Source organism: Marmota monax, unplaced genomic scaffold, assembly GCF_021218885.2.
Source record: "Marmota monax isolate L192 unplaced genomic scaffold, Marmota_monax_Labrador192_F-V1.1 WCK01_AAM20220418_F8-fsc00011, whole genome shotgun sequence".
Lineage (NCBI taxonomy): Eukaryota > Metazoa > Chordata > Mammalia > Rodentia > Sciuridae > Marmota > Marmota monax.
Genome location: NW_026693082.1, coordinates 25,650,851 through 25,657,859, shown reverse-complemented (window position 1 = coordinate 25,657,859; position 7,009 = coordinate 25,650,851). Strand labels below are relative to the sequence as shown.

The 7,009-nt window shown below is 38.2% G+C and overlaps 1 pseudogene; it reads right to left on the bottom strand.

Moving 5' to 3' along the window:
• Positions 1-677: 677 nt before the first annotated feature.
• LOC124099034 (translocation protein SEC62-like) lies at positions 678-2,076 on the bottom strand (annotated as a pseudogene).
• Positions 2,077-7,009: the final 4,933 nt, after the last annotated feature.

The following is a 7,009-nucleotide window of genomic DNA, read 5'->3' as shown; positions in this document are numbered from 1 at the left end:
CTGGTATAATTTTATAATGAAAAACAAAAGCAAACTATCAAGAACAAAGAATTTATACATTTCATCCCACCGAAACTGTAAAATGGAGTCTCCATAACTCTGCATAATCTGAAATGTTGCAATCTCTTTCTTCTAAAGTTATTTTGATTAGTCTAACAATAAAAATCCATGCAACTGTCAAAAATATCCTTAAGTGCCTGGTGCAGTGGCACATGCCTATAATCCCAGCAGCTTGGGAGACTGAAGCAGGAGAATCTGAGTTCAAAGCCAGCCTCAGCAAAAGTGAGGTGCAAAGCAACCCTGTCTCTAAATAAAATACAAAATAGGGCTGGGGATGTGGCTCAGTGGTCAAGTGCTCCTGAGTTCTATCCCTGCTACACCCCCCGCCATGCCATTAATCTAAAGTGATTGTAGAAAATGCATCATTGATAACTATCAAAATGAATAAGATTACTTACTTGTAAATTTTACTTGTAAAAAGGACAAACTTACTAAATGATTTTAGAATGTACCAATTGTAGTACCAATATTCTATAAAATGAACTGAATAGCTGCTTGGATGTCAAATAGATTTTAGTAAATGGATATAAAGAATGCTACAAAAAAGATGTGTACATTATGATGATTGGCCAACCTAGAGAATCCAACCTTTTGCTCTTATTCATTCCCCAAATTATTCAGATTATGATTTTTGCATGTGAAGATTTAGGCGTTTCTCCTTCATTGTTTTCTTTCTCCTCTTCTTCACAATCTCCATCGGTTTGCTGTTCCAGTTCTCTTGTGATCATTTCAAAATCATTCCCATTTCCATTACTGTGTTGGAATCAGTCATCTTCCCTCCTGTCACTGTGTCTGAATGCGTTTTCCACCTGAGCTGCCTTCTTCTTCTTCTTTTTTTTTTTTTTTGGTACCGTGAATTGAACTCAGGGACACTCGACCACTGAGCCACATCCCCAGCCCTATTTTGTATTTATTTAGAGACGGGGTCTCACAGAGTTGCTTAAAGCCTTGCTTTTGCTGAGGCTGGCTTTGAACTCTCCATCTTCCTGCCTCAGCCTCCCGAGCCACTGGGATTACAGGTGTGAGCCAATGAGCCCGGCTCCACCTGAGCCTTCTGTTCCCTGATTTGCTTGTCCTACTTTTCCCTTCTCATCTTCCTTTTTCTCACTATCTGACTTACTGTCGGATTTCTGCTGCTTTTTGTTTCAGATTTCTCTTCTTTCTTTTAAGTCTGCTTTTGGTCCTTTGTATTCGTGTGTGTACAGAAGCCTGAAGGGGTCAGTGAAGGCCACATCAACAGTCAGATTTGGCAAGAAACAAAAGTGATGCCTTCCTCCAGTTATGAGCCAGATGATGAGAAAGAGAATGCAGGGAGCAACAGCAAGAAGAATGCTGGCTACAAAACAGCCTGTGCCCACAGTGGGGTGATAGGCACCGGCTTTCATTTCTATTGGCCAAAGAGGGAAGGCTGATTACTGCAATCACAAGAATTAATCCCATGACAAATGTTTTAATTCGAACTGGGTCACAGATCCACACATGAACCTCATTTCTGTTCAGAAAACCTTGATCAGCAGGTGGCTCAAATTTGAATTTTTTCTTAGTTTCCTTCTTTGGGGGAGTTCCTGGAGTTTCCTCCTTTTGGGGTTCTTCCTTTTCACCATCTCTATTTTTCTCTTTTTCCTTTTTTGTCTTTTCTTCCTTTATATTTTCTTTCCTATTCTTTTAATTGATCCATCCCCAAGTGTGTGAAATTCATCATAATGGATGTCTTTCCCAGTGCCCTTGGCACAAATTCCATAAAAATGAACAATAAATTGACCTTTACATCACTGATACAAGGTGACGTGAAGGTTAATTTTCAGCTTTTCCATTTTTTTATGCCTTTATCTTACTTTTACCCAGCATGTCTATTTAGAAGGATAAAAAAAGATGGAGTTTTCTAGAAGACTAAAATGAAGTTCTTACAAACACATAAATCAAAATAGCCCCAGATCTAATATCAAGAGCTACAGTCTCGACAATGCCCCTCCTTTTCTTTTTTTCTCTCTTCTTGACAGCATCCCCATTGTACATTTTTGGAATTGGCACAATGTCTTAGAGTGGATACTGCTTTTATATATACTAAAATACTCAGGAGGTGAAATAACTTCAGTGTAACTTCTTTTATATAAGGTTATAGAATGGTTTACTGATGGGTCTTACAACTCTTTGTATAAGGAAAATATTCTGACCTACAGAAGAGGAGGTAGTAATTATTATACCATATACCTTCAAACTGCGGTTGTGCCTGACTCTAGAAATTGTGACCAAAGCCTTCAGAAGACAAAATGCATCATTATTTACAGTACAGTTGCTTTAGGCTCTCTATCATTAGAAAATAGACTGCAGGGCTGATTAGCTCAGTGATAGAGTGCTTGCCTATCACAAACATGGCCCTGGGTTGATCCCCAGCACTGCAAAAAATAAAATAAAATAAACAAAACAGGGTAGACTCTGCCTTTTTAAAACTAAATTCAGGGCTGGTTGAATGACACAGATAAACCTTGTTTTTATTGAACTTATAATGAGTTTTCCATAGTGACTAATTCAGTTTAATAAAAAGTATTCTTGGTTCCAGTCCTACAATGTGGTGTTGGGAGGTGGGGAAGCATATGTTGGACCCTTTCAGAGCAAATTTCAAAATTTTTAAGGAGTATTATGATTTGCCAATCTAACATATTTGAGCAATAGGTAACAGGAGAAAAGAGGAAATATTTTGGTAGTAACAGATCTCTTCAAATTTCTTTGTTTTGCAGCAATTACCTTTCAAATCTTCCCAAACAACTTGGACAACAAACCCTATAGAATTCACAGGTGCTTGTGGAAAGGTTGGAGAACATGGAAGAAATGTGAAAGAATTAGAAGTGGAAATGTATGTCACATGCTTTGTTTTTTCTTAGCATTCTCTGGTTTGACAGATTATTGCCTTTCTATTTCTCTGCCATAAAAGATAAAGAGGAAACCTCTCAATGCCCTTATCTAGTGTGAGAAATGTGATTGATAATAGCATCATTATCTCATAATTGAAAATATTGTTTGGTATTCAGGGAAAGTGAGAGTATTATTCTGGGAAAATGGGTGAATTAATTTGTAGCTCTGAAGGCCAGTAGGTTGCTATAACAACCAAAAAAGGAAAAGAAAGGTATAATAATTGCTCTCCCTCAAAGCTGGAGAATTCACTAAATAAAAGCTATAAATACAGGTGTTTGTCATATAAATTCAAACACATTTATTTCTTCTTTCATGACTCTATGCCTGTAGCTAAGGTGAAAAAGATAGATATGGTCCTTCCTATCATGTTGTACACACTGTAACAGAGGAGAAAGATATTATAGAGTAAAAAAAATTAATAGCAATAATTTCAGTATGTGAGAAAGGCTCTATAGGAAATAAAGCAATGCACCCTGTTATTAGACAAGCAGAGAGGGGCTGCTCCAGTGTAAGAAATGGAAAAATAGACCATAAATCCGGGGTATAAGGGTATACAAGCTTTGGTAAAGTGAAGGAGTAAACAATGGAATTTATAATCGTTATTAAAAAAATAATTTGGGGTTGGGGCTGTAGCTCAGTGGTAAAGCGGATGCTTTGCATACGTGAGGCACTGGGTTTGATACTCAGCACCACATAAAAATATTCTTATTTATAGATAGATAAGAGAGAGGGAGAGGGAGGGAGAGAGAGAGATGGGGAATGTGCTTTCCCCACCTCTCTTGCTCATGTCTATTTAGCTACCTACTGTGACACCACTTTTTTTTTTCTTTTGCTGTACTATTGTGTTTTTTCATTGTTGTTGGGTTTTTGTCTTTGATAAATGCACTTTGAAATAGGTCGAATAAAGAAAAGTCCTGTATTGGCAATTTTTAGGAAGCAATCAGGTAAACTAGGGGTTTACTGGGGATGGGGCTTTTAAGGGGCTACAAATCCATTTTGCTTTTTCTACTGGTTGCTAAGCTGCTGGTTGCCCCAGGTATTTCCCCAGATGTGAGGGTGTTGAGTTTCAGGGCTTCCACAGAGCTGAGAACTCCTGTGTAGGAGATTCATGTTTTTTTTTTTTTGAGTAAACACTTTGGAGTGTTGCAAATCTTTAATCTCCAGAGTTTTAATAAGGTTGACAGTTTGCGCTTAGTGTTCTCGATGCTTTTATTAGGACATTTTTAGGCAGTTATTATTTCACCATTTGGAATGTCTCTTGACATACATGACAACTTGAATAAATCTCAAGAGGATTATACTGAGTGAAAATAACGATTTTAATAGGTTACATACTTTAGGATTCCATTTGTGTGTGTATGTGTGTGTGGTGATGGGGAATGAACCTATGACAATGGTTCACTTTATGCTTTGAATGTAACCCTTGCTGCTCTGCCACTGCAACTTATTTTTTAAATGGACATGTTTCTTTATCTTCCTCTCTCCCTGCTCCTCCCTAACGTCTCCTCCTACCTAATCTCAAGGGAAACAGGATTACCTTTCTTCCCATCCTAGGCAGTTATCAAAGTAATCCAGACTTTGGGGATGGTACCAGATCTCAGAAATGACTATCTCCCAAATTAACAAGTGAATTATAACTCCAGACAGAGAACACGTGGAATGTAGCCTTTGAGTCACCTCTTTAAAAGCCCCCTGTTCCTGCTGATGGGCAGAATCACAGCCTCTGGAACAGGAATCCTCTGTGTTTCTCCTTTGCTAGCAAAGCAATAAACCTTCTTTTTCCTTTTTCTCAAAACCGTGTCCTCATTACTGGATTGGCATTGGGGACAAGGACAGAGCTTTTGGCATTCTGGCTAATGAGCCAGGCTCCAAAAGAGGAGCAGATAAGGAGATTACGTTTACGCAGTACAAAAATGACTCAAGTACCCAAAATGCTGGCATTTTAGGATGTAGTCTAACTTGATTTGGCACTCCTTCCCGAAACAGGAAATTTCATATAAAAGAGGCAACTTTGGGCATTAATTTAAAATAGAATTGCAGAATCTGAAAGAAAACCTTAATAAATTCTCTAGCTTTACTTGGTCTCAATTGACCTAAACATTACTGATTTTGGAGGTCACACAGCTGGGCAGGACATTATTAATGCCCCACAGGCTTTGCTGTAGATCACACCTCTGCTGTGAGGGTTATGATGGTAATGTGTAGAGGCTACTCTCTGGGGAACCGAAGGCCCCTTTTGCTGAAAACACTAACTCTTTACTTGGGTCTATATATATTTGGTGATTGACCAGAATGGGATGAAAAGGTTTATAATCTCTGCCTTCATATTGTGTCTGTCTCCTTTGTTGTCTTAGCCTTTGGGTCAGGTTCTACTGTATGTAGACATGCAGATCATTTGAGATTAAGTTTTGTCCAAAACTATAACATGGAGTTTACATGACCTGTCTTGCCTAGTCTCCCAGCCCACCTGACCCAAGGCTATAGACACCTACCAGCCATCATGACCAGAAAAACCAGACCATGAAAAGGAATGACAAGGGAGGGGTGGCACTAGAATTTCTGGAAGATCCCCACCTAATCCTGGAAAAGAAAGGAACACTCCACCCTTCTATTAGCCTTTCCCTCTCCCTCATTATTCCTATTCAGTATCTGTAACCCCTCAACTCCCTGGAGTTGAAAAACTGATTTGAAAGCCAAGCTTTTCTCTTCATTCTTTGGCCACTGAATAAAGCCTTTTATTCTCCCCAACACTGTCTCTCAGGTATTGGTTCTGTCATGGGATGAGCCTCCCAATCTGGGTTCTATAACTTTTCAGCACGTATAAGTATGAATAAACTGAGCAAGACAGAGCTACTCAGCAGAGAAGAGCGTGTACTAGAAAGTACATTGATTTAACAGACAGGAAACAGCTCTAATTCAGTTTTACTAATACTAATAATTATCAATGTGATTCTTGGTAAATTATTTAAAGTTCTCAGAATTTAAATCTGATTTTTTTTTATTTTTTATTTGCATTTTATGATTCTAACTGACAAAAATGTCAAGATTATCAAACTTACCTATGATCAAGAATAATACACAGAAGTTGGGTGCAGTGATATGTGCCTCTAACCCCATAACTAGGGAGGATAAAGGTGCAGTGATATGTGCCTCTAATCTCATTACTAGGGAGGCTAAGGCATGAGAATCATAAGCTCAACAACTTAGCAAGATCCTGACTCAAAATCAAAACTTTATTATAAAGGGCCGGGAATTAGTTCAATGGTAATGTAATCAAAAGCTTGGTCTATGTCCTTGACAACAATCCAATAATGAAGACAAGGTCTTGAGAAAAAGGAAAATGTTTTATTGCTTGGCTAGCAAAGTAGAAACATAGGAGACTTCTGTCCCAAAGCCTGTGATTCTGCCCATCATGGGAAACAAGGGGTTTTTAAAGAGATGATTCAGAGAAAATGAGATTAGGGAGGAGACATCAGGAAGGAGAAGATAAGGGAAAAGAAGATCAGAGAGGAGAAGATCAGAGAGAAGAAAGTCAGGAAGAAGAAAGTTAGGGAAAAGATGAGGGATGAGAAGGTCAGGGAGAATAAGGTTGGGAAAAAGAAAAAAAAAATGTTTCAAAGCCACAAAGGATATAATCAAAGCATCAAGTGAACACCTGTTATAGTAAAGCATCCCTGGGTTCAATATTTAGCACCATTTAAAAATATAGAAATATTTGTTAATATATCATATATTGTTAGGATTTAGAGTGTGAGCAGTTCTGTTTTACAAACACAACACTTTCAATCTTAAATTTTTTTCAATTCTGTTCAGGACAGGCCCCAGGCATTGAAGAATGCTGAGTACTTTGTGTTATACGAGATGTACAAATGAAGTAGACCACATAGCCTCTGATCTAATGAACCTTACCGGTTAGTAGGTTCCCCTTCTCAAGCACCCTTCCCCACGGGCCTCCATTTCTTTCAACAGAAAATCTTGCATTCTAATTCCAGAAAAGAAAAAAGAAAGAAAAAGAAAAGAGAAGTACAAGCTAACA